This window comes from Marmota monax, unplaced genomic scaffold, assembly GCF_021218885.2.
Source record: "Marmota monax isolate L192 unplaced genomic scaffold, Marmota_monax_Labrador192_F-V1.1 WCK01_AAM20220418_F8-fsc00076, whole genome shotgun sequence".
NCBI classification, from domain to species: Eukaryota; Metazoa; Chordata; class Mammalia; order Rodentia; family Sciuridae; genus Marmota; species Marmota monax.
The window spans coordinates 7,778,118-7,805,381 of NW_026692843.1; the positions used below are offsets into that span (position 1 = coordinate 7,778,118).

The 27,264-nt window shown below is 55.4% G+C and overlaps 1 long non-coding RNA gene across 1 annotated transcript; it reads right to left on the reverse strand.

Annotated features, from left to right (window-relative positions):
• Nucleotides 1-8,482: 8,482 nt before the first annotated feature.
• On the reverse strand, nucleotides 8,483-13,547 carry LOC124095530 (uncharacterized). Its single transcript, XR_006852512.2, has 4 exons — nucleotides 13,461-13,547; nucleotides 12,846-13,197; nucleotides 9,971-11,842; nucleotides 8,483-9,863 (listed from the first exon to the last, which is right to left on the reverse strand). It is a non-coding gene; the product is annotated as an uncharacterized LOC124095530 (long non-coding RNA).
• Nucleotides 13,548-27,264: the final 13,717 nt, after the last annotated feature.

The following is a 27,264-nucleotide window of genomic DNA, read 5'->3' on the forward strand; positions in this document are numbered from 1 at the left end:
AACATCAACCTAGGTGCACAGGACTAAAATCATGAGCTTCAAAAAATATGGGATCTAGGAACATAAACAAGAGTCCTAGAAAAAATGACCAGCTGGTAATTAGTGAAGTACCGTACAATTTACTTTTTTGTTCAGTACAGTAGGAGGCTTCTTCCATTTACATTTCAATTTCAGGAAATGGGGGAAACTGCTGTCCCTAACCCTGCTCCCAAACTCGCCTGCGTTCCTCAGGTGGGAGAGTGTTGGAGAGGCTCATGGAAAGTCATGTCGTATGACTGGGTTAGGAATTGGAATTCCTTAATGTACCTGAAGGATTGGAGGTGAAGGACCCTCACCTCCTTACGATTTGGGGGAGGTCACTAAGACAGAAAGGGACGTGTACCTGGACAGCTCCTTCTGACCCTGCTACTTCACGAAGGGGAAGTAGAGGTGCCGGCTGGGCCGAGGCGCGGGGTGGGAGCGAGGGCGAGTAGCAGGTGACTGAGAGCAGGTGGGGGAGGTCCCGGAGGAGTCGGAGCAGAAGGTGGGAAACGGCAGGGAGGGGTTGTCAGCGGGTTGAAGTCTGGGATTTGGGGAGGGTCCTGAGGCTGAGAAGACAGGGTTGAGGAGGCAGCAGCACTGGGCTGGAGAACAGGAAGAGCAGAGGGACGGTTTGGACGGCAGGAAGGAGAAGGCCTGAGGGTAGGGGGTCCCTTTCCATTTTCCCCAACGCTCACAATAGTCAAAAAGATCCCTGATACTACTGGGACCTAGAGTGCTGTGAAGCGGCCATTTAGAGTCATTATCCAGAGGATATTGAGGCCAGATCTGATTGTACAAACAGCTAAGTTTGGGGGGTTTTAGGTCCGGGGTGAGACAGAGAGAGCCTAGGTTAGCCAGGAGACAGCCTCGAGGACTGTGGGAGGGAATGGACGAGGAGCCGCCCAGGGTGAGACAGAGGAGCTGAGTTTAGAGGTGGGGTGTACCCCCCACCCTTCGTCTCTAGTGTCACCTAGTCGAGAGGACGGTTACACTCAGGGGTCGTCACTACTGCTGGGTAACCATTGGGAGCAGGGTCCATAGAGGCACTTGGGTGCCCAGCCAGGACTCTGTGGTAGGGACAAAAGCCCGTAGAAGGGGCAGAAGCCGTAGAGATTAACCCAAGGCCGAGAGGTCTCACCAGGAACAACTCCCAATAACCCTGGGTGGTTTTGCTAAACACCAGGACCCAAATTCAAGACCACCTATAGACCCAGTCAACAGTAGGGATCAGCCGTAGCTGTGGAAGCTGTGGCTGGGTGTACCCCCGACCACACAGTAACCCTGGGAGTGCCAGACAATCAATGGTCACTTCCTGGGACCCATACGTCATTTAGGTCAACTGGAGACAGGGGTCTTACCTGGAATGTCCGGCGGTGGGTGCAGAGAGGACGTTAGGCAGAATGGAGGGCCTGGTCTCACGATGGAATTTAGATGGGGTCCAAGGGACGCTCAGTGACCCTTGAAGAGGGGAGTGGCACACCGTGGAACCCGATCCCAGGTTTCAGCACCAATGAAAGGAAATTGAGGAACTGGGAGAGGGGCGAGCGAGAAATGAAAGGCAGGGACCAGGCAGAGGTTCACACGAGAGTTTATTTGTCAGAGCTGACATAAAGGCCATTTCTCTATAGAGAAGAGAGAGGCCCCCGAGATGTTGAGGGGTCCAGCTTTTGTGGGGTAGGGGTTTGGAGGTATAGCTGTGCATGTGGGACAGGCATGGGGTGCTTGCATCAGAGCTAGGCCCGTGGGAATAGCATGGGATGGGCTTAGGTCGATGGCACCATGGGGCTTTCCAGAGTCAAGGGTCCTGTCATCGTGGATTGGCTTAGGGTGATGGTAGCATGGGGCAGGTCACTAATGGGGTGGGGGAAGTTCGGTAAGAGGAATTACAGGAAAGCAAAACTTATCAGATGGCTGCTCGAATGTCAAGTCAGTATTTTATAGCCCCCAGTTGGCGTAGAAAGCTCCAGCGCAAGAGCTGGGGACGTCTCCCAGCCCCACAGGAGGGCACCACAGGTGGGACAGGAAGCTGGCCACACAGCCGCACAGACAGATGGGCTCATCCAGGCAGAGCCAGGGCCTTCCTTCCAGCAGGCCCAGCAGAAAGAGCCAGAGAGGCCGACGGCAAATCCAGATCCATAACGTACCTCGGACCAGAGCAGCGTCCCTGGGTGAAGGACGCCGGGACCCACACCCACCCAGGTCCTTCTGGCCTGGCCGGTCCAGACTGCGCTGCAGGTGCTGCCTGTTGGGAACAGAGGATGCGGGGCTGGTGAGGGGGCCAGGACAGGCGCCACCCGGAGGGACGTCCCTGGGCCTGGCTGCAGACCCCCGGTGGCACCGACTGCTGGGAAGTCCACTCCCGGCCACGCTGCAGCAGCGCAGGAAGCACCGAGGCAGTGTGCAGCACAGACCCCTCCAGGGGGACTCAGAAGGTGTCCTTCAGCAAGGAGAGACCTGGGGGTAGGAAGAGCAGGAAAGGGGCAGATTCGAAGCTCCACGTCACCAGGACCACTCCTGGGGGCTGTCCTCTGAGGCTGGGAAGAACCGTGACCCTGAGTCAGCCTCCCCACTACAGCAAACACCGAAGACGATCCACTGAGACAAAGGATTCCGTGGGACGTTTTGGTCCGCGAGGCGTGGCCCTGGTGCCGTGGGCCATGGGGAGGCTGCAGGTCATGGCAGCGGCTCATGGAGAAGCCAAGCTGCTCCTGAGACTTGGGAGGTGCAAGAGAGGAAGGGGCTGGGACCCACCACCTACCAGGGACCTCAGCCCTTCCACGAGGCCCCACCCCTCAAAGGTCCACCACCTCACCACGCGGGGCCTGGCTGTCAGGACTCGTGCTGGTGACGGAGGAAGAGCTTCCCAGGGGTGCCATGCTCCCTTGGTGTGTGGACCACGCCTGTATGTAACACCTCCTGAACACCCACTCTCCAGGGCCGTGCCAGGCCGGGTACCCAGGCCGATGACACAGCCTCATCCTCGACCCACTCACACCCCGTGGCAGGATGCCATGAAAGCCACTTCTAGAACCTTCAGATCCCGTTGTGGTTTTAACCTAGTTTTTCGCCATCTCTCCTAGCTGGCGACCTAACGCTGGTTCTCAACATCTGACCACTCCAGCAACGTCAGAAAACCACCAGGAAGTCACGCAACCACACAGAAGTACCTTTTCAAAATCAGAGACAGCTCTCTGACCTCAAGGGTCGGTGGAAAGAGAGCCACGGAATTCCTTATTATCATATAGGGGACACCCAAGGGAGGTTCCATGAACATTCTATCCCAAAAAGGGAAAAGGGGTGGGGTTACAAAGGAACAGGTGAGTGTGGCTCAGCCCCAGCAGGTGACACCTATTCCTGGAGCCATGCCTTGTTATCCGAGCTGGGGTGACGCCCAAGTTACCTCGACCTGGCACTACCGGGCCCGACTGAAGGCAAGCATTGTCCAGAACCCTGTGCATCAGGACCTAAAGGCATCTGCATCCAGGGCAGCTCCCGACACTAGTTCATAATAAAATTATGCACACAGTAAGATCGACATCGCAGCCACCCCTTCCACCTCCGGTAACAGCTTCAGGTGTGCTTGGCCCTTCTCCATGGCAGCAAGGGTCATGCGGGGCCCTCAGGCCAGCAATGTGAGAAAGCACTCCCATCTCTGCCTCTTGCCAGCTGTGTGAACTGGACAAGTTACTTAGCCTCCCTGAACCTCAGTAAGCTATCCATTCCCTACACTCAGGGAGGACCAACTCGGATTGGAACTTAGAGCCCATAAGCCAGTGCTGTGAGCTCTGGGGAAGCCGGCACTCTCCTTGCTTTCTGTGCCATTTGCTGCGCAGACCGTCAGAACATCGTGGTCCGCGTGCTAACAGGCTCTCTTCCTGACCTTGCCAACCCGACAGGCTCCAGATGTGCTTAGCTCGCAGCCGTCTTAGACCTGCAAGTCACTTCCTTGTTCTCCTGCACCTGCAGCCAAGGACCCAAGTGCTGCACATCCCATGACGCAGCAGAGCCATCTGCAGCCCGCAGGCCCACGGGCCCTCCCCAACGCAGTCATCATTCACATAGAACCACACACTATTGATCTTGTCATAATAAACTCCCTGTTTTGCTTTATCAGGTCCCATCAGATCTATTCATCAATAATGTATTGTCTTTTTAAAAGTCCAAACCCCAACATTATGAGACGGCCCTCTACGCACCAGTCTTGCCAATCCACCTGGTTTGACTCTAGCTCCCCCTAGTCCCCAGGTGGGGCCATTGCTCAGCGCTTCTTACAGCAGAGCCAGGCCAGGCTATGACCCTGGGTGGCCCTCCTGCTGCCGCCTCTCCCTACCCTCTGCCTCCCTCCCTCAGAAGTTTTAGGGTTTGGCACCCACCAGCCCTTCACCCGGCGAGTGCTGAGTGTGTCTGGAAGTGTTCCCAGGGACCTGCAGCCAGGGTGACGCCCACAGAGCACTTCTCCTTCCTCCACAGCCAGGGCCCCTGGACCTGCCTGGACTCCACCCTGGCACCGCCGTGGTCTTGACATTTTAGTAAATGCAGGAAACCATAAGAAAGGCCTCCAAGCAGAGGATCACAACAGGACTGTCCTTCTAGAACTACTCTTTGGCTCTTCTTCAAGAATGTGGCATCGCATGCCTGTGTGGGGCCCTTCCTTCCTGGCCCCAGCCGTGGCCCTGCTGGCCAACCATCAATGATGGCTACTAGAGAAAACTCGCCCTCACCCTGGGACCTGGCCGATTTAATTCTTTAGGTCAGTTCACTGTAAGATGCCATCATGGAGTGATCGTGTTGTCCCCACAGTCATCTGGCTCTAGGGGCTCGTCCCACACACCGTCTCTGGAGGAGCCAGCAGAAGGAGACGTCCACAGGTGAACCACAGGAGCCCCTGCCAACAGAGCCCAGCTGGGACTGCATTGGCGGGAGTCCACCTCGTGCCCAGCTGGGACTGGGCTTGTGTAAGTGACAAGCTGCGCAGGTGGCAGTGAGTGGACCAGCCCCTGTCCCCAGCCCTCACTGGCACTGGTCAGGCCCTCAGGGGCGGTCTCTAGGAAGCCTGCTGTGGTAGGCCCCACTGTGAAGGTGGCCCCTCTGCAGACCCGTTCCTAACGCATTCCCAGGGGTTCACTGGCGCGTGACACGTGGAGTCCCAGACGCCGGAGGTACGGGGGTGCTGGCAGCGCCTGCTCAGCCCAGCTCCACACACGGAAGGCTGGAGGGCAGCTCCCCAGCCGGTCTGTCCCCTCCCAGGAGCGCCCAGGAGCGGCGCTGGCTCTCCCCAGCAGAGCACAGGGCCCAGAGAGATGCTGGGGCGTGGTCCAGAACCTGGGGTGGCTCATCTTGATGCCCAGACACAGGGAAAGGTTCTCCTGATATCAAGGAAACCGCGGCTGTAGGGCCGCAGTGGCTGCTGAGTGTCACGGGGAAACTGACTTTGACTTGGAGCAGCGGAGAGACTCGTTGGATTTTTATGAGAGTGTTGACAAGACTCCCCAGGTGCGTCTCCTGGAGTTGACGATAATGTCCTGGGCTCCTCTCCAAAAATCCACCAGATCTGACCAGGCATCGGGCTGCTGCCGTCTCACTAAATCGGCTGGGATCGATGCCTGCCCGGCCGAAATGAAATGACCTCTGTCTTTAAAACCCAAATTACCATTTCACTCAAAGTAACATGATTGTTGTCACCCTGATAATGCTAACATCACCCCCTATGGCATCTTGAGGGAAACACCCTGGCGGTGGAGGTGACAGAGGCCAGTGAGTCTTGGTGGCCTGGTAGACTAAAGCTGGGGTCTGGGGACACTCGGGGACTTGGAGCCCTGGAGCGGTGCTGTGGTAGTGGCCCCAGCACCTGCAAGACTCCGTTTTGTCACATCCCCTGGCTCCCCTGACAGGTGGCACCCACCAGCACTAGGTAGTTCTGCTCCCCCACCCCGGCCGGGCTCCACCAGGAGGCACCACCCACGGGGAAGGTGGAGCACGCGGCTCTGAGGTCCAGACGGTCTTTGGGGCTTTGGGGAAGGAAACTGCCGTGGCTTGGTGACAGAGTGGGGCTGAGAACACACAGCCGACGAGGCAGGAGGAGAGAAGACATTTGTTTCTGGAGGTCAGGGAACGTCAGAGGAGCCAGGGTGGGAGCAGACGGGGACAGCATGGCCCAAAGGGCTTGCAGGGCCAAGGCTGCCAGGCCTGTGCACTTGGGGCCAATCCTTTCGCCTGCAGGGGGGGACACTGCAGAGCTCCTGGCAGAGGGAAGAGTGGTGGGCCTTCAGGGTGATGTGGAGGCTGGGGCAGGTGGTGGCAGAGAAGCTGTCCCCAGGGCCCACAGGAGCATGGAGGCAGGACAGGGAGAGGCACTGCCGCCATGGGCAAAGGTGTCCATCAGCAGAGGTGCCCGTTGGCTGTGCCTGGACTGTACAGGGCTGGTGTGGAGGGCTGTGTCCTGTGGTGGAGGCAGCGTCCCTAGGCCTGAGGCTGCAGGAGAGGCGCAGCCCAGGAGCTGGAGACCGTGGAATCAGGAGGGCTTGGAGTCAACACACAAGGCCAGGCAGCGCTGTCGACCCCCATGCACGAGCCCGGGGATCCTGAGGGTCTCGGGGGCCCCAGCTCCCGGCCCACAATCTGACCTGAGGCACCACTGCGCAGGGTCCCTCCCATGCTTCCAGCTGCCTGAAGCTCGAGATGTCGGCCAGAGGAAGTTGTGCCCCCTGCTCCCAAGAATCGGACAGTGCTCACCAGGCCTCCTGAGGGGATCCAGGTGCTGCCTGTGCTTGGGAATTCTGCTCCATGCAACCTAAGGAAGGGGAGAGTGAGGGGAATGACCCATGACAGTGTCTGCTTTTCCTCCCTCCATGAGCTCCTCAGGAGAGCGGTGGACCCTACCTGCCACGGCGCAGGGCCCTGGAAGGCACAACTGCCTGCTGGGTGCCAGGGAGCGAGCCCAGAACGAGAGGAGGGGTGGTGAGCACCAGGGACACTGGGCAGGCATGCTGTCCAGCTGGGATCATGATCCAACAGTCAGAGCACAGCCGCCCACCACCCTCTGGAGACACGGGAAGGACCCTGGGTCAGCCATGGGGATGGGCTTGCTCCTGGAGTGGCCCCCACTCAGCCTGGCAGCGGGCCCCCGGTGCTGGGACTGAGGCTCCTCTTTGCGCCCTCTGGTGAAGTGGTAGCCGGCTGGGTGGCTCTGTCCCTTCAGTGCTTGGCCAACATGCTGGAAGTGGAAACCCACGTGGCCAGAGGGACCCAGGAAAACACAGCCAGGGTCTTGGGACAGGTGCAGCTGGGGCACACGGGCGCCACCTCTCGGAGACCTCCACCTGGTGACGCCCAGGAGAAGCACCAGGGGGCCTGCCCTGCGCTGACCAGGTGGGGGCTTCTGTGTGCCTGAAGGCCACACGGTGGCCAGTCTGGAAACAGCCCAGGTGCGAGGCAGTTCTCCAGGTGGACAATGAGTTGCGAAGGGAGTGAGTGGCCAGACCCGGGATGTGTGCTCCGAGTCAGCGGTCCCCGCCTGCGGCCCTCTTGCTCCTGGAGTGCACCCCCATCTGGAGGAAAGGTTTCCTCTCGCCATGGCTGGGGAGAGGTGCCGCTGCTCCTCGTGGTGAGCACAGGGTGGCCCCTCCCCAGAGAATCGTCCAGCCGGGACGGTGGGCAACTCGGCACTCAGTAGAAACCTGAAAGGACAGCTCCGCCTCCTCCCAGATGAGCAGCTCACTCGAATGCCTTGAAGGAGAAGGCTCTGTTTAGGCACCAGGTGCGTCCCTTCACGTACTCCCGCACACACATGCACACAGGGCACACGCGCTGAGCGCCATCTTCCAGGTCAGCGGGCGCTCCCTCCAGCTCCTTCTCCAGCTTCTCCTTCACCTGATTCCGCAAACTGCTGCACTGGGCTCTGTCTCGGAGGGCTTCGGCTTCACACCAGGCCCTCCCAGGAAGACAGATGCTCCCAGTGATCACATCAGAGACAGTATTTGAACAGGGAGCTCCACCAGCTCTTCACAGTGCATCCAGAGTGGCCGTGGGCTCACGTCTGGTTCCAGGCCGTTTCCCTTTCCTAGCAGGGTCCATCCACAGAGGAGGTACCTGCGTGGCTGCCACCGCGGACGGCGTCATCACCTGAGAAGTCCACCCTCATCGGTTTCAGGAATGAGAATTCCTTAAAGCCCACTGGAAATTGAGATAAGTTCTAGGAAAGCCTCCAAAACTGAAAGTACATAAGTGCCGCCCTTTCTGGAAGGATCCGATTGATGTCGAGCAGGTGCAGGTGGAACATAATTAAATTAGCCCTGTCTGAGGGCCGTCTGGAGGACGTCTGAGGGATAAGCCTGTGCAGATGAAATGTCAATATTTTAATAACTTTTCTTGGAAATATATCACTGTGTGATTCTCTTCTGGTTTGCTCTTGGCGGTTCCTTCTGTCCCTCTGGAAGACTGGCTGAGGAGTTACGGCGTTTGCTATGGATTCCCACTCCCCTCCCATCCCCCACGCCCCCACTGCAGGTTTAGATTGGAAACAAAGTCCCACTGGGGCTGGACACTGCGGGTGCCTGAGCACCATTCGGAGCTCCGGGGTCCACTGTCAAGTCTGAAAAGAAAACTAGAAGGCCTTGGCCAGCAGGACAGTCAGCAGCTGCTCCACCAGCACACCCCGGGCCCACAGGGTGGAAGTGGGTGTCACCTGCTGGGAGCCAGGTGTGCGTCACAGCAGGGCCGCAGGGTCAGCTGCAGGGGGAGTCAAGGAGAGGGACCGAAGCCTCTGTGGCAGTCCACCTGAAAGGCACCACCTGTGTCCAAGAGCGTCTCAAGGGGTCCCCGCCACCCACAGGAGAGAAGTCAGGCTGGGGGCCTCACCCATATCCCACCAAGGTGAGCCTTTGAGGGCTGCACAGCAAAGCCCACCTGCACCCAACACCGCACACTCACCCTGCAGGCCCTCGTGGCACCCGGCCCACCCCCAGGGTTCCCTCCAGGGACACATAGGGCACAAAGGAAGCGGAAGAAGCTGGTGTCCCCAGCAGCCTTTGGCCATCAGGAAGTGAGGTCAACCACAGCCCCTTGGCAGCCATGGGATCTAAGGGTGCTCTGGACCCCCAGGCAGAGATGGAGCTCAGTGGCCCGCACCGTACCCCCTCCCTCCACTAGGCCCCTGCCTCTCACCCCACCAGCCAGGTGTTCCTGAGACCACCCACGGATACGGGTCCTCGCCTGGACTCTGCCTGGGGAAAGAGAGGCCAAGACATCGCGTGGGGGTAGCTCAGGGGCACCTGGTCTCCAGGGGCCTGAGTGTCTTGGTGCCCACAGCCCCAACCCCCTCCCACATAAAGGCTCAACTGCGGCATAAAATCAGATCCCCAGGGCAGGGGAACAGGGCCTAACTGCCCTGTGTACAGAGGACAGGCCAGCATCAAAACTGGTCCTACATTGAAATGGGTCAGGAGAGAGGACAGGGACGTGAGCTCCAGGTAAGTTTTGCAGCATCAGGGGCAGGCCCCGGCCTCGAGGCCAATGTAGCAAAGGCCCGCTGGCCGCAGGCAGACTGCAGCTGAGTCCTGGTAGAGGGGGCTGCTGGGCCCTGGGCAGGGAGCAGAGGCAAGGAAGGGTGCTGGTGGGCCAGGCTGTGCCGCAGGGTGCCCTGGGCAGAAAGGAGCAAGGGCCACTGCCTCTCGTGTCTTCCTCACTCAGGGCCCGTACAGGCCTACGTGTGGCGCCAGGAGGACGGGACCTCCCTGCCCCTCTGACCTGCAGAACGGCTCTGAGTCCAGGACCACCGCCTTCTGCCGGACTCCCCAGCAGTCTGTGACAGTTTCATGTGCGTGCCCCCAGCCCCAGGACAGCTTCTGCAGACAGCGGTGAGAGAAGGGGACATGTCTGGTGAAAGGCACTCTTGAGAAGACAGTTTGGTGGCTTCTCCTTTAAACACTCAGATTCCACAGTTAAGACTCACCCCTGGGGCCAGAACCTTCCACCCTAAACATGCCAAAGGGTTCACAGCTGTGTCTGCAGGAGACTAAACACGACCGGAACTCGTCACGGCTCCACGGGGCAGTGAAGGCAGGACTGTGGCCCCCGCCTGGTGTGGATGGATCATCTCAAAGACTGTCACAGGCAGCAAGTCACCGGCCTTCGCCTGGGGAGGGAAGGCGACACAAGCAGGCCAGCTCTGCTCCCAGCCCCCAGCTGCGCCCGGCCCCAGCGGGCAGCTGCTTTCCCCCAGAACCCACTCCTCCTCCTATGAGCAGGGGTGGGACACGTGGCCACCAGGGCCCTCCAACACGCAAGCCCCTGCCAACAGGCTGGAAAGTGCCTGCCCAGGGTGGGCAGGAGGGGTAGCCGTGAGCCCAGACCCGAATGTGAGCAGGAAGCCGTCTTCAGCACACGTTCTGGCAGGGGTCAGCCCTGTCACTGGCACATGGCTGAGACCGGGGCAGGGGAGGGATGTGCAGCGGGGATGGTGAGGCTCCAGATGCAGACAAGGAGGCTGCTGGCCTGGGCTCGGAGGAAGAGCACGCAGCAGGCGCCTTAACTGGGCTGAGGGGTCTCGCTCGGCTTTCTCTGGGTGGACCTGAGTTGAAACTGGGACAGGTATCAGGGGAGGAGCAGTAATGGTCAAGTCCTGACCACTTTGCTTCAGTCGTTACAGAGCTATTGCTGATCTTCCTGGCTGGGCGCTGTAGATCCGGGCAGCTCAGACCAGGGGCCACCTTCATGAGCCAGTTGGTTAGATGGTGGGCTGGCTTCCTGTGGTGGTCAGCGTAGGTGAGGGGTGGCTTCCTGGGCTGGTCAGCATAGGTGAGGGGCTGGCTTCCTGGCCAGGTCAGCGTAGGTGTGGGCCTGGCTTCCTGGGCTGGTCAGCGTAGGTGAGGGGATGGCTTCCTGTGGTGGTCAGCGTAGGTGAGGGGCTGGCTTCCTGGGCTGGCCAGTGTAGGTGTGGGCTTGGCTTCCTAGGCTGGTCAGCATAGGTGAGGGGCTGGCTTCCTGGGCTGGTCAGTGTAGGTGAGGGGATGGCTTCCTGGGCTGGCCAGTGTAGGTGTGGGCCTGGCTTCCTAGGCTGGTCAGCATAGGTGAGGGGCTGGCTTCCTGGGCTGGTCAGTGTAGGTGAGGGGATGGCTTCCTGGGCTGGCCAGTGTAGGTGTGGGCCTGGCTTCCTAGGCTGGTCAGCGTAGGTGTGGGCCTGGCTTCCTGTGGTGGTCAGCGTAGGTGAGGGGTGGCTTCCTGGGCTGGTCAGCGTAGGTGAGGGGTGGCTTCCTGGGCTGGTCAGTGTAGGTGAGGGGATGGCTTCCTGGGCTGGTCAGCGTAGGTGTGGGGCTGGCTTCCTGTGCTGGTGGCCACTGGCTGCAGGTCCATTTTATTTTAAATCTATTCTTGCCCCTGTTTATCACCTCAGGGCCCTAGTCAGGAGCCTGGCCTTCCTGGGCGTCAGTCAGTAAGTGTCCAGAGGTGAAAGTCATACCCAGGGCAGGAAGTGGGTCTGGGTTGGAGCAGAAAATGCTGAGAAGGACCCGGTGGGTGGTGTCCCCTCAGGGCTGCACCATGGCTCTGTCCATCCGTGATGAGAAGCCAGCCTTCCCCAGGGCAGTGAGAGGACATCAGGGCTCAGCTGCTCCGTGTATTCACGGGGACATGTCCCCAAACCCAGTGCCATGAGTGAGTCATTCCTGGATTGGTGGATCTTAGAGGTCCTCAGACATGTCAGAGAAGCCCAAGGGCAGGTTCTGGGGTCATCAAACCAGCAGCAGAGCTTGGCATGCAGTGGACATGAAGGTCCCCAGCTGTCCTCTCTGGGAAAGGATCCGTCTTCAGCAGAGAACAGGTGGCACTGGTGGGAAGAAAAGCAGGGGCTGCCCTGAGCCGAGCAGGGCCAGTGCCGTCTTGTCCCCTCCACCTGCATCCACAGGGTGCCCAAGACCCTACCTCCTTCTCAGGAGAGGCCCTCAGAGCCACTGGTCTGCCCTGGCTCTGTCCCTGAGGGCCTTTGCTCTGGGGCCTGGCTTCCTGTCCTATGACGCCAGGACTGGGGTCTGCCCTGGGCTGCCCTGGGAGTCGTGCTGAGACTCGTGTGGGCGGGAGGTGCCTATCACTAGACTAGCCACCCGGTGTGAGCTGCGCGGGCCCTGATCCAGGGTCACGTGCAGCCTCGCGGCTCTGGTGAGGCTGCACGTGACGCTGGGTTCGATCCCTGGCACCACATTAAAAAAATAAAATAATGAAAATAAAGGTATTGTGTCCATCTACAACTAAAAAAATATATTTAAAAAAAAAGAACAGGGGCTCTGTTCAGCAGGTTGGCTCATCCTCCGAACTGTGGACGCCAGGAGTGTGATCCCTCTGGGCCACGGGGGACTGACATCACCATCGGCTAGAGGCCAGGAGCACCCCAAGCATGACAATGAGTGTTCCCACACATTGCCAATGGTCCCTGGGGACAGAACCACCCGAGGGAGAACCACAAGTTAGACTCAGCAAGGACAAGCATGTGTGGGATGGCTCTGCTGACTACCTGTCGGGGAGGCTTCAGAGGACAGGTCCGGCAGAGCCTCGGCAACCAGCAGAGCCTCGGCGAGCTGGGTCCCAGTGAGTCAGCCATAGGGAGGAAGGGAAAAGGCAAGGCTAGGGACGGCCTGCCTTGGATGGAGACCAGATGGAGGCTCCGCCCTCCCTCCCACACACATTCAGGAAGCCTCTTCTCAGAGGAGCCCTGAGACCTGCCGCCCCAGCTCAGCCTGCACTCGGGCATGAGTGGCACCTGCACACGTCGCTGCCTGGAGGGTGCCCAGCAGCGGCTCACCTTGTTCAAGGCTGTCTGCCCTAGCAGCACCGACCTGGAGGCCATGGCTGGCTGGTGAGCAAGGGGTCTCCGTCCTGGCCGGTGACACAGGGTTTTTCCAGCAGTGTGCCACCTTCCATCTCGTCGTCTTCCTGGGGCAAGAAGTCCTCCAGCTCCTAAGGGCTCTCACCTGGGGAGCCAGCCCAAATACTGGACTCCGTTTGGAGTGGTGCTGGTCTTTGCTGTGCTGTTTCCAAAGACCTTGAAGTCCTTGCTTGGGGACAAGTCACTCTCACTTCTCATCTCCTGGACTCCAAGCCAACACCTCTGCACTCTACTTTCCATCCACAATCAGAGGGCAGCAGGGCAGCTATTCGTGAAACTAGACACAACACCTGCCCCTTCTCCTGGGGAGAAAACAGACATTGACCATGGCACACTTGTTCAGGACTTTCTGCAAATGGGTCACCCAGGGGCCTTTCAGAGCTCCTCCCGCTTGGCCTTTTAAGGGAATGGTAACACTGTGTCCCTCTTTCTTCCTGAAACCTTTCAGCCACAGTGACACTGTGTTCACTAGGTTCTGCTGCATCCTACAGAGCATCTCTGGGTGGGGTTCCCTGTCCTCCTTCCAAGCCCTATGGACACAAGACCTTGGATGACGAATGTCTACCTGTGCCGGAGCAGGAAGCAGGCGAGGATGGTATGTCCTGTCCATGAACCACGCTTCTGGAGGACTTGATACCATACGTGCTGTGTGCAGATTTCCCAGGGTGTCTGTCCACATTAGCCTGAACTCTCCAGAGAAACAGAACGAGAGAGAGAATATGATATCCATCTACGAAGAGAGGGGGTTGTGGGACGGACAGAGAGAGGCTGACAGATCCATTAAGGAGCTAGCCCATACAGTCATGGAGGCCAGCAGGCCATGACTCTACATGTGACAAGTACAGTTTGAACAGCAGCCTCGGGCAGCATCTCCTGACTTTATTGAGGTCATGGATATTTTTGAAAATTTGATAAATTTGGAAGGTTCTCCGCAGGAAATTGAACACAGATGCTTGTTCAAAAAATCTCATGTGCATGTTTGAAGACGCACGGTACAGAATGAAAATGCTTGCTTTAAAAAACAGACCTCATCCGACGACTGCAACCAAGGGGCTCTGTCCACAGTGCCAGAACCCACCCTGTGCCAGTTCCGAGTCACAGCTGGGCCACCCTCATTCGGTCGTGGTTCACCACGACGGTGTACAGACAGGAGACACACGCATGCAAACGTGTACGTGTAACACGAACACTGAATACTGACATCATGGACCTATTTATTCCTGTAAAAGTTCTCTGCATGTGATCCTTGAAGCAGACGACTGACTCAATAGTCATCACAGGGCTGGGCTGCTCACAGCGCCACAAGCTGAGTGCTCAGAGGACTAACGGACAGCTTCTGCACACAAGAGCCCCACAGCCTGGCAGAGGAAAAGGGCGTATTTATAATAGCAATAATCTAGTATAATAAGTGTGCGTGCAGAAGTGCTAGGGTTAGGGGAGGAAGCCACTCCCACCTGAGTGAGGAGGGAAAGCTGCTGCTTAGCTGGACAGACAGGTGCAGCTTCACCTCCGGGGTTCGCGGGTCAGCATGTTCCCCTGGGAGGGGCCAGAGCCACGGGTTGCCACTGAAATCCATGGCAGTGTTCCAGAGGCAACAAGCCTCCTCACCCGTCCCCTTCGTAGAATGTCCCTGCCCCCAACTCCTGGGATTTTCTGTGGTGCACAACAGTTGGCAATGTCCCCAGCCCACTCTGCAAAGCCTCAGCAGGTAAGGTCATGGTGGGGGTCCCCTTCATACACCCCTTGGGAATGCTCCACCTCATCTCACCCAGGCTCCAATCAGCTGTGCACAGATGCCACCTGGTGCCACCTGGGCTCAAGCCTTGCTCAGGTCTCACCTCCTTCCCTGGACACAGGGCTAGCTGCAGGAGGCCCCTGGCACTCACCAGCATGCAAACCAATAACCACACTCACCGCGAGCCAGTCACTCAGCCTCAGGACTCCCTGGTCCAGGGCAGGACAGGGCAAGTATTAAAGCCTCCACTGTGACGTCCTGAGTTGACAGTGCCAAGCTGCACTGCATAAAAGGCCTTCAGAGCCCTCAGGTACCCCACGAGGAGGACACCAGGAACATGCATCCCCCAGCCACACCACAGGGGATGGTATGGCTGGCACAGCCAGCAGGGAGTCAGAGAAGGCCGAGCAGAGAAGGCCGAGTAGAGCTGCCTTCCACGGCCTGCGGACTTGGCAACCTCAGTTCCTAAAAAGGACAGACAAATACTGAGTGCTTCCTCTGCACATTCAGCAGAAATTATCTACCAAACACCTCCTCTGTGCCAGGTGCAAAACTCAAGAGGATACAAAAATGGACGAAGCCTGAAGACTTCATGCAGCCCAACAACTCTGGGGGGCCTGCTCCCTGGGGGGCCTGAATGAATACAATAGTTTTAAGACCTCTTCAGAAATTCCACCTTGAAGAGTAAGATTACTTGAATCAAATGTATGAAATATGATATGTCAAGAGCTTTGTAATGTTTTGAAAAACTAATAATAAATAAATAAATATTTAAAAAATTTTTAAAAAGAGTAAGATTGCCTTTCCCCTGGATCACGTGGGGCCTTGAGGGCTGAGTAGGGCTGCCTTCCCCCTGGATCACGTGGGGCCTGAGGGCCGAGTAGGACTGCCTTCTGCGTGGATCACATGGTGCACAGTTATTTATTTAGCTGCCCTATTATCATTAGGCCGTTAGCATCATTCCACTTCTTCATTTTTAAAAAATGTTGTGTTAAATGTCATTTATAAAAACATTCCTTGAAAGGTCTTTGTGAGGTTATTATTCATGAATCATAAATGTAAGGACAAGTTCTTGAGAGATTCCTTTCCTGAAATCATTATCTAAGCGTAATGCCTCTCTGTCACAGAGTCGCTCAGGTTCGGGCAGCCCAGAGCTAAAGTTCTGTGAATCCAACACTGCAGCTCTGTAGGAAAGAATAACTCCCAGTACTGGGCTGCTATCAATGTTCAGATCAGAATGATTTTCACAATTAAATAAAATTTAATTTTTGGCTCAGGTGATAGAAGATTATATCAGATTTCTCATTCCTTGGAAAATCAGAAAGAACTTAATAACAAATACCATAATTATCTGCAAGGACTGAAGAGTGATTAAATTATAAGGAGGCTGCTTCTCCTGAAACTATTTCTTTAATTAGCTAAAGCTGGCAGTATATATTAATATTTTCAGAGATATTTGCATACATTCACAACAGGCTAACCAGATTATTAGTTGAAATATAATTTTTCTAATATTATGTTAGAAATATTTTAAGATTAAATCATATTATCATGTTTTTCAGTGATTATTAGGGTAGACACTCTTGATTTATTACCATAAATTCCCTAATTTAGGAATTGAAAATGCTTCTTGTTTTCTAGGATGTGATTTTCAAGTCTGCTTACCAAACAGAAGGAAGTTCTCCTAGAAGCCAGGATCTGCTGGTACAGTATCTCTAATAATCCGTACCCCAGTGGGACACAGGAAAGCCTACTGTGATTATATGGCTGGCAGCACCCTGGCCCTCAGGCCCTTGTGACCACAGCGGTCCTGGGTTAGCCCAGGAGGACAAGAGTGGAGGACTGTGGGCAGCAGGAGTGGAACCATAGTTCATCAAGTCTCAACTCCACCCCCACCTGTGAGTCCTGTGCCTGACCACAGCAGCCATGCAGCTGGACGGCAGGACCTCTTGGCAGGTTCCACAGTGTCAGTTCAGAGGAGTGGAGGGGCATGTGGCCACACCTGAGAGTCACAGTGGGCTCCTTTGGCCTCCTCAGGCCTGGCTGAAGGTGACTGCTCTGAGCTTCCTTCTCCTGTAGGAAGGGGAGGTTGTGCTCAGGGACCAGCAAGGGGAAGGCCCAGCAGCCAGGAAGCCCAGAAGTCTCCTCAACACAGCCTTCAGGGTTGCCTGCAAGGCCCAAGTCCACCTTGCCTGAAGGAAAGTGTACCTAGAACACTGCTTTCCCCTCCCCACACATAGAAAAAGGATCGCAGGAATTAAAATGCAATATATTCAAATTACAATCTACCCAAATCATGATTCCAAAAAGAAAATACAGTATTCATATTCAACTTGTCATCCTAATTAATTTGTCCATATTATTTCAGGAGTTCTAAAAAAGAAAAGGCAGTCATCAAGCAAAACTGGGAGTATAAATAAAGCAATTCAATTAATTCACTATCCATTTAGCCAATTGGCAGAAGGAAGACCTCTTTGCTAGAACAAGGGGGCTGGACAGAACTGCCCAGAAAAGCCCCCCCCCAGGAATATGTGCACAGAGGGCTGACCTCAGGAGCTACCTTACAAGATTATTCCATCTGAAAACTTATATGCTCTTCTTCCGGAAAGTTTTATTTAAAAACCTCAATGTTCATAGCAACAGACAATAGAAGGAGGTCTCCCACAAACCTCCTGCTGCCAAGCTCACACCGCCTCTCCTGTCCTCATCCCCCTCCTAAGTAACACGCATTTATCAAGATCGATAAGCCTAGTGACCCTGCCTCACCCCCCAACATCCACAGTTCACTTCAGGCTCCCCTAGTCATTCATGAGTCTTGTAGTCTTCCTCGTGTGTCATATACATATTGTGTTAATTTTATGCCTAAAGGTTTTATTTCTCTGAGTGTTAGTATAATGGTAATATGTTTTTAGTCTCAAAATCAACTAGTACATAGGAAATCAATTAACTTTGTGTTTATAAACCTTGTATCCTAAAAGTTGCTTTAATCATTCCTTAGTTTCAGAAGTATTATTTGTTTGTCGATTATTTTGTATTTTCTACATAGTCATGTCATCTATGAACAAGACAGTTTGAGTTCTTCTTTCCAATCCATATGCCTCTGTCTCCTTTTCTTGTCTTATTGCATTAGTGAGGACTTCTAGTGTGACCTTAGAAAGCAGTGACCAAGTAACACCTCACCTTGTTTCCAACTAGCATACCTGCTTCTCTTTCCCTATTTCCCTTCTAAAATCAACTTGCTTTCACTAGTCTTATCAAGTAATGAATGAACATTGCTGTTTGTTTTGAGGAAATGAGCATATTTTATTCGAAAAATCTGAAGCCTCCTAGCTCCCCACAGCAGGACTGTCCCTGGAAGGGTGGAGTCTAGATCCCAGGGGGTGCAGGCCTTGGCCTCTCCCACCAGGACCCAGCTTTGCCATATTCCCTGCCCCTGCAGAGTCCCAAGGCCACAGGACAAGGAGACGCTGTGCATGTAGAGAGCCCAGAGTGGCGGGCACTCTCGGGCACTCTCCTCGAGGTCAGTGTTCTCTGCGCTGAGCCTGAAGCTCCACAGTGCCCAGCAGCTCCCCGGCTCGCACGGCAAAGTGCAGGTCTGCTCTGGCTGCACCCCAACCTCACTGCTCAGAACCAGCCCAGACTGGTCTGCCAGAACCCAGCACAGGGGCGCTGCCGAGGCGTGGAAGAAGAAGCATGTTTGTCAAGGAGAAAATGTGCCTTATAAACAGCGTCCAGGGAGCAACAGGGGAATCTGCCCTGCCACCCTCAGCCATTCCCTCAGAGGCTCGGGGACATGAAATGCCACAGGGTGGAGTGCAGTCACCAGGCAGCAGCTGCAGATGTGTGTCCACAGGATGGAGCCATCTGCTGGTCCACACTCAGCAAAAAGTCCATCGTGGAAAGGAGGAGGCTGCCCCAGGGTACAGGGGTTCAGGTGAGGCACCCCATTTCTGTTGCATGGAGCAGGTACACAACCACACAGGGAAGGACAGCAACCCCAACTACTAACCAACACTGGCAAGAAGTCCTACTACAAACTCCCTGGACTGTGCAGCATGGGCATGCACACATCCCGTTGCAGAGGGCTTCTCCAAAACACCCAGAGACCCTCCATGCTGTCCAGGTCACCAAGCATGCAGAAGGACCAAGACACCGCCTCAACCAGGAAGTACGTCAGGGGACAGGACAGGTACATGAGGGCTAGATCAGTGACAACAGCATGCAGTGTTGAACTTAGTGACAACCAAACTCACTGACAGTCAAACCTCACGTGGGATCCTAGGTTAGATCCCAGAGCAGGAAAGAGACAACGGAGAAGAAAGGAAGTCCTAAGGAAGGGGGACTTCGGCTAATCAAATACTACTATTTACTTATTGTGACAAAAGTAACATAGTAACAACTATGCTAGCTAAAGAAGGAGCTGGGGTGGGCACTGGAAGACCCTGCACCGTCTCTGCAGAGCTTCTGTAAGCCCAAGCTTCTAAAATCACACTGGGTGGCACTGACAGCAGATCAGAGGCTGCAGATGGAAAGTCTAAAGAACAGAAGAAACACGAGCAATCCAATCCGAAATGAAGCACAGAGGGAAAAGACCAAGGTACACCCACACACACCCAGAACAGGCCAGAACAGCCGGCTGGCACTGGAGAAAACAATACCCACAGGACTCCGACCATCACCTCATCCTCACAAACAGAAAGCAGCTCAACCTGGCCCTTACCTGAATGTAAGAGCTAACATCATAAAACCCCTAGAAAAGATCTTTATGACCTGGGCTGCAACGATCTCTCAGATAGGGACAGAGGGCAGGACCCTGAAAAGAAAAGACACTGACTGACTCATAAGGATCTTAGACATTCCTCCTTCAAAAACTACTCTAAGAAAACTAAAAGGCAAGCTGCAGGGAAAACACACTTCAAAACAGGTATCTAAGGAAAGCAAGTACGCAGAACATGTGACATCACACAGCTCGATGACAAGAGGAGGTTGTAATTGGCCAAACAAAAGACTTGAAATGACACCCGGCAAGAGAACATCTGCAGATGGTCAATGACCTGTGAAAACAGGCTGGGTCAGTGTCACTGGAGAAATCAAATTAAAGCTACAATGAAACCCACCACCCCCGTGCTGCAGTAGGACCCGCAACACCCGTCAGCACACACAGCAACGGACACCCACGCAGGACGGACACCCACACAGGGACGGACACCCACACAGTGCCCAGGCTTGAGCCGCTCTGGGGAGTATGGGAGAGACGGTGGCTCCTGGCCTTGCTAAGTGTGCCCTGCCATACCACTCAGCAGTTCCCGTCCCGGGCTAAGTCCCCAGAGGAGTCATCCAAGAAAGGAAGAGCCCACATCCCCACAAGGACACGCGTGCCAATGTTCACACCACTTTATCTGTGACAGCCAAATGGAACCAGCCCAGATCTCACCAGCTGTGAGTGTGAGTGGCACATTCCTGATGGGAACCACCTTGCAGGGAAGGGCTGTCCGCAGGGAGGGGCTGTCCACGTTCTGCCCAGGACCGCAGCTCACCCTGGGAGCACAGCGGGGAGGAAGGCAAGCACCAGAGATCCAAGAGGTCTAGAAAAGGGGAAGTGACAGGGGTGCTCTGGAGAGGAGGCAGGGACAGCAGGAGCCCTGGGGGTGACAACACCAGCCGGCATGGTCCCCTGTGCACTTTGTCCAAGCTCACTGAATTCCACTCCTGAAATTGGTGGGCTTCAGTCACATGACTTCACCTGCAGGCGCTGATATAAAGCACTGCGTTGCCACTCCCAACCTGCAGGCGTTCCCAGTGCACAGAAGACTAACCTGTCCTGGTCCTACTCCTTGCCAGGGTCCCTGGCTGCCTTTGGGCCCTCCCCCTCTCCCTGCCTCCCCAGGACCCAGGTGTGGAGAGCAGTGACTTGAATCATGGCCTCAGACTGCCTCATGGCTACATTTGTGCTGGGAACGTCCTAGCAAAGGGGCAGGTCGAGATGGGCAGTTGCTATGGTGACGCCTGGCCTAGGGCAGCTCTGGGCAAGGCACAGAGCTATATCATCTGGACCTTGGGCTCAGGCACCAACTCCCGGGGTTAAAGAATTCTGAGCGTAACAAGATAACCTCGGTGTCTTGCAAGTTTCGCTGCGAACTTCAAGTCTGTCTGCTCTACTGAAACTTTCCCAGAAACAACCTTTTGATGATAAAACCTAAGTAATAAACATGCTGAGCCAGCTCCAGTTTCCTCCACCAGAAGACAGTGCCCCTCTTGGTCCCAGCTTTCCCTGTGGGCTTGTCTTTTCTCAGTCCCTCATCACACCTCTGAATTGACCCTGCAGGACGCGGCACCCAGGCCCACACATAGCTCCAGGCACTTCCCCACCCTGTGGCCCTGCAGCTCCCTGCCCTGGGACCCTGCCCACCAATCCCTTCACCTGGAATCCACCTCTCTGGTCCCTCTGCGCTTCCTCCGCCCACGAGGGAAGCCCCCTTTACATAGCACAGGAGCCACAGTACTTCCAGAGCCAACTCCAGGGTTTACCCAGGAACGCTCCCATCCTGCCACAGCCTCCCAGAGAGCCTGCCATGGCAGATGTTAACTGAGACACTTGAAGTACACAGATTGTAAAAAATAGACAATTATTTCCAAATTCATATAGCTGCATGCAAAACAAAGACAAAAAAAAATCACGATTATAACTAATGATTCCACAAGGCTTCTGTTCACAGGCACAACACAAAAATCAAAGCCTCGTTGTACACCAGCCATAACCAATTAGAAAATGTGATTTATTTATTTATCTATTCACAACGATGGGGGAAAGGGGCACAGTTACCTAGGACGAACGACTGCGTGTCCAAACGTGTGTGGAGACTGTCAGGGGTCTGCTGGAGGCACTGACCGGGGAGCAAGCCAGAGATGCTGACGGAGGTGTGATCTCGTGAAGAGCTGGTTCTTCCCAAGTGAGTCCTGGGTCCAAAGAAACTCCAGTCCACATTCCTAAGAGACTACTTTTGTAGAACTTTTAAAATACATTCTAAAATTCATAAAATGAATGTATAAGCTCCCACTAACATGTACAACTTTTTATGTTTCAATATGTTGGTTTAAATAAATGTAATTTCAAAAAAATAAACTAAACATCATGTGAAAGTAGGAAGTTCCAGGGTCAATGAAGGAATTCTGAAAAAGAAGCCCAGGAGGGTGGCCGTCCCTGGGGGCCCCCAGGGCAGGGAGTGCGTGCCCTGTGTTCCAGGAGGGGCAGCAGCCAGCAGTGCAGAAGAGGCCGTGGTACAGAGCCATGGCCACACGGCACAGGACGCTGTGCCCAGAGGGAGCAAGTCGGGGGAGGGAGGGGGACCTCTCGGCTTCCAACAAAGACTCCCAAGGACTCTTGGCTTTGCATACTGGGGACCAGGGTCCTCACTTCCCAGCAAGAAGAGCTGCGATTGCAGATGGGTCAAAGACCACGTGGTGAAATTCAAATTAGAGAAGAGAGACGAGGATGACCTAATGAACCAAAGGGCAAAAGAGAAAGCCCAGATCTTAAAGGAGAAGAGCATCAATCTGCCATATCAACGTGTAAATGCTTGACATGAGAGGAGACGCCTTTCACACATGGAAACAGCACGGTGGGGAGAGAGCCAATTCATGTGACCTGTGAAGCACGGTTATCTAGAAAGCAGCTTTTCCTATGAGACGGCAAGAGCCCACAGGCAAGGCGCACAGGCTCCTGTTCCCGGGGAGCAGCTGGGAGGCCCAGCCAGCGGCACCTGAGCGCCAGGAGGGGCAGAGGCAAAGAGGAGCAGTGAGGTGGCATGCCACTCCATGGGGCAAGAACTAAGAGAGGATCTGTGCCTGCTGGCAGCTGGGGTGGGGGCTGCGGGGAACCCCTCCGAGGCCTCCGGCGCTGCCTGCAGAGGGCCTCCAGGAGCAAAGGAGAGACCTGGTCTCAGGAGTCACCCACCACCTCCCCACATTCAACTGAAGTGCTGTACACAGCCCAGGGAGGATTGTCCACCAAACCCCCACACAGCAGGCCTGCCTCTGTCCCCAACAAGGAGGAAGACATCAGCAGAGGCCCGAGGAGGGGCCCAGTCCCCGCTGAACCGCAGGCTCCAGCTCCAGAGGCTGAGACGCTGCTCCTCCCAGCGACACCTGGGTTCCCAGGCACCCGTGACACAGGCCTGCCTCTGAGCCCTGTTCATCCCCCACAGTGACTTCACGGGTTCATCTGATCAGCTAGTTTGAGATTTTAAAAAAATACGTTCGATGTAACTGTTCTTGCAAACTGGGTGAGGGACGAGTGCTACCAAGTTAGAAATCGCTGCTCTTTTCCTGAGACACATGTTAAGCTCCGTGCCTCATTAATCTTCTTTCTGCTCTAACACTGTAACAACCTGGCTACTAAATCTTTTAAGTCACCGAATCATCACTCTTTAATAATCTCCAATGCAAAGCTCTGAGATTTCATCTTTCTCAAGGCACCAGGCGGCCAGTTCCAACAAGGTGAAGCCAGCCCGGCTTGGAGAAGGTGATCCCAACAGCACCCGGCCAAGCAGGCTGCACCCACGGGCAGCCGGGACCTCAAATGAGAAAGGGCCAGGGTGGATCCAGATGGACACACTGCCAGCTCCAGTGCCTGAAGGGACACACAGGAGGGGACGGGCCCTGGAGGCTTGTCTTCAGTAGGACATCTATTGCACTTTGGGGGCCACAAACGTCGTCAACCTTCTCTGGAGAAAACCTCAAAGAAGAACGGGAAAGCTCCGTTGGCCCTTCAGGGAGAAAGTGGGCTCCACACAGGCCCTCTGGTCCAGGGGTCAGTGCTCCCACGGTCCTCAGGGAACCCCGCCACTCTCCTGGAGAACTGGAACCTTCCTTCCCTGTATCCCTTACCTGCTCCTCCTGGGGGCGTCTGGGGAGCGTCGGCTGGTTGCATCCCCTTGCCTGCAGTGGTGTGGGACATACCTGAGGGGAGAACCCAGGCCCCCCAGGGGAACGTCCCTCACTTGGCATGGAGTGCCCAGCTGCTGCACCCAGGTCCCAGCCGCCTCTGCCATCTACACGTCACTGAGCTGTGGAGATCCCATAACAGTGCTTGACCCATTTCCTAATATCGAGCATTTAAGTCGCTTCTAATTTTTCATATTATAAATAGTCTTTTAATTAGCATCCTGTGCAAAACTCAGCGCTGACCATTCCTGGAGGTGAGCCTGCTGGCGGAGCACGGTGTCCTCCAGCCCCACATCCAGGAGCCGCCCTCCTGAGGAGGATTCTGCACAGCCCTGCCCATGACCCCGATTCCATCTTGCCATTGTCGCTGCTGTGAGCACCACTGTGAGCACCACTGTGCTTCCTCCTAACTTCATTTCTTGATTGCTAATGAAGTCGGCATGTTGAATGTGCCTGTCTGTCTTTGACTCAGGGCTGCTTCAGGTCAGCAGTTAGGGGCTGAGGACTCGAACCCCCAGGCCACAGGTACCTTCCGATCTCGTCCACCCTCCCCCACGTTATCTCGGCCCCATCATCTCCAACCATCAAGAATTGACTGGTAGGGAGGCTGCACTCCCCCCATGATCTGCATCGTCCTCACATCCAGCCACAGTCACCAGGAGCCTGTGAGAGCCCAAGTGCATGCTGGGAGCCATAAGCTTGGGCCAGGCTGCTCAGCCCAGTGTGGTGGCACCGCTCTCATGCCCACCGCACCCACACAGCTCCAAAACGCTTTACCACCATTAGGGACAAAGGGAACTCCCTGGAAAACTGTGCCATCTGACCCACTTAACAATTTAATGAGAATTCCAGATACCTGTGGGGTGCACCTGGCTTTCTCAGGGTGTCCATCCTCAGGAAATGCGCCCCAAGGTTCTGACTTGTCTCTATCTCCAGTTCCACAGAAAGCCAAGTGCTCAAGGCTATTGACAGAGACTTGAGCCTCTTAGAGCAAAATGAAAGTCAATACAATTGCCCCGCAATCTTTATTTATATTCTAAACCTGCTTCAAATGGAAATGTGGATAATGAACAGACACTGATTAGATTGTCCATATGAATATTCATCGAATCACCTGGACTTTCATGTTAATTTTGTTCTTTCTCTGTGGCTGCCTCTGAATAGCAAAGCTTCCTTCCTTCCAAAGATGGAAGTTCAGTGCTGATTAGAAAACAAAGGAAGAAACTGAGTTTGAAATTCTGTCAAGGAAAAAAATAGACTTCAGCAAACAATGTCACCAGTTTCAGGGTCTAAATTGACCTTTTAATTTAAGATGCGTTCCACCTTCAAAATCTACCCTGATTCAGTTTCTTCCTACAACAGAAATCATTTCGTCTTAAGTGGAAATACATTTGGTGACTGCTGTAGAGTGGATGCATTCAAGGGTTATCATATTAAACTGCGGCGCTGGGGTTTTCTTAGACAGATATTGAACCAATATCCACATTTCACCAAATGCCTAGAGGGAAAAAATTCCTGAACTACCAAGCAGAAGTCCCTACACTAAATCAGATCACAGGGGACTGTTGGGTGTCCCCGGGTGGTGAAGGAATGCCAGGTCACTGGGATGCCTGCTGTAACCCCACCTCTGCCCCAGCCTCTCCTTAGCCACTAGGAGGGGCACGCTCCCACCTGGCGGACAGAGCAGGAGCCCAGGTGTCCTTCGGGCTCACCTGGCCATTGCTTCCATCCCTTCACTCCCCACAGCCTCCTCTCTGCCCCAAAGACCCCCTTGGTCTCCACCTGACAGGGCTTGTGTTCCAGGCCAAGAGAAGGAGGGAGGGGCGGGGCAGAAGGACTAGCTAGGGAAAATGTCCTCCCTGCCCCACCACCACCTCCCCCACCCAGGCACATCCACACCCCCAACACACACACACACACACACACACACACACACCTGTTACTGTAGCTGTTGCAGGTAGAGGCTACTGGTCTACCAGAACCAGCCCAAGACAAAGGCTGCACCTGCCTGGGCACTTCTGAATCTCTGGGGCCTGGCATGGGTAAGAGATGCCTAACCTGGTCCATCCTCTTGGCCTCTCCAGTCCCATGGCCAACTCTAGGGCCAACCCTGCTGATTCAGTTCTGCCTGTGGACATCTCGGTCACAAGACACTGATGCCACGTGAACTGTCCTTGACTGACTCCAGACAGGCTCTGGGGCCCTCCTCCCCTGGTCCTGAACTACCAACATGGCTTCTAGCAGCCACAGCTAGGTTCCCACCTGCCTGGGAAGCCCAGGGCTGCCAATTCTGCAGACAGGCAGGAGCCTGGCATTCAGGAAGCCCAGTGAAAAACCAGCCTGGCCTTATGTGGACCAAGTGGCCTTATGTGGACCTTCCTGCTTCTCTGTAAGTGCCCTTTCCCTGACCACACTAGCTGGGCTCCCTGCTTTCTGCCCCTCATTCTCCCTGCAAAACGTCAGCCACTCCCTGAGAGTCCAGGCTGGTTCAGTTCACGCTGGACTCTTCCTTAGTGCAAGTCACTATGGATGGAAACTCACCGACCACTCACACATCAGGCTGGGCAGGGCTCCCATTTCACTCAGCCCCAGAAAGCACTAGCCTGCCTTTGCCTCTGCCTTGGAAAGAATTTTGCACAGGGGCCTCTCTGAGGAGGGGGTTTTTTAGGGGGCTCACATAGGCCTCACCTTGACTGGAGTCTGCTGGTGGGGGCAGTGCTGCACCCTGTGCCCTGTTCCCCCAGGGAGGAGCAGCTTCCCAGGAGAAGGCAGCAAATGCAGAGTCCTCCCAGGGGCAGCCAGTCCTGATCGGATGGCGCAAGGTCGGCAGAGAGGAAGGCCAGAGACCAGGTGTGGGAGAGCACAGCAGAGCAGCTGTGTGTGCACACAGGTGCAGCCACCCTAGGGTGCAGGTGGCAGGATGACACACCCCTCAGTCAGGGTCTTCACAGAATGCTGAGCTGAGAGCCCCCGGGAGCTACAGGGAACTCGGGAAAGCCGCAAGCAAACCCAGCGTGGATGCTGGCAGTCCCTGTGCTGGGCAGGTGCATAGAGCGGGCCTCCCACACTACGGCTCTGCTGTGGGGGGTCTGTCTTAGGTGAACTGCCCGGAAGCACACTCCGGGCAGAGGGCACGGGGTGTAGGTGGCTCCAGGATAACGGAGGGCAAAATGGGGGCAGCGAGGTGCAGGACATCAGGACAGAAAGGTCCACACCACACTCCAGGGATGGGACCGTCCCACGATTTCAGTCTCACCGCTGGTTGTGGGCTTTAGACGCAGATGGGCCTCGCGGAGGGTTTACATTAAAGCTCAGGTGCTTGACATTGGCAAGGGCCGCCTTGTGACGCCTCTTAACGGAAAGGCTGCTAAACTGCACAGCAGGGGCAGCTGCAGGGCCTGGCTCTGGCTTCTCCAGAGCAGGCGGGACTGCGCAGCCCCATGCCCTTCCCTCCCAGGGGTTGTGCCAGGATCAGAAGTTTCTTATAACTGTGCACCTGTCACACAGCTCCCAGGAGATGCGAGTGGGACAGACAGACCCCGCAAGTCAGACGTGCCGCCTACAGAGGTGATCACTCGGTCTGCTTCAGCAGCAGCAGCGTGGTCCGGTGGAGGGGGCGGGGCGTGGCGGGTGGGAGGGAGGTGGCCCGACATGGATGGTAGCACTTATGGTGAATGACGGAGAGCCCTGC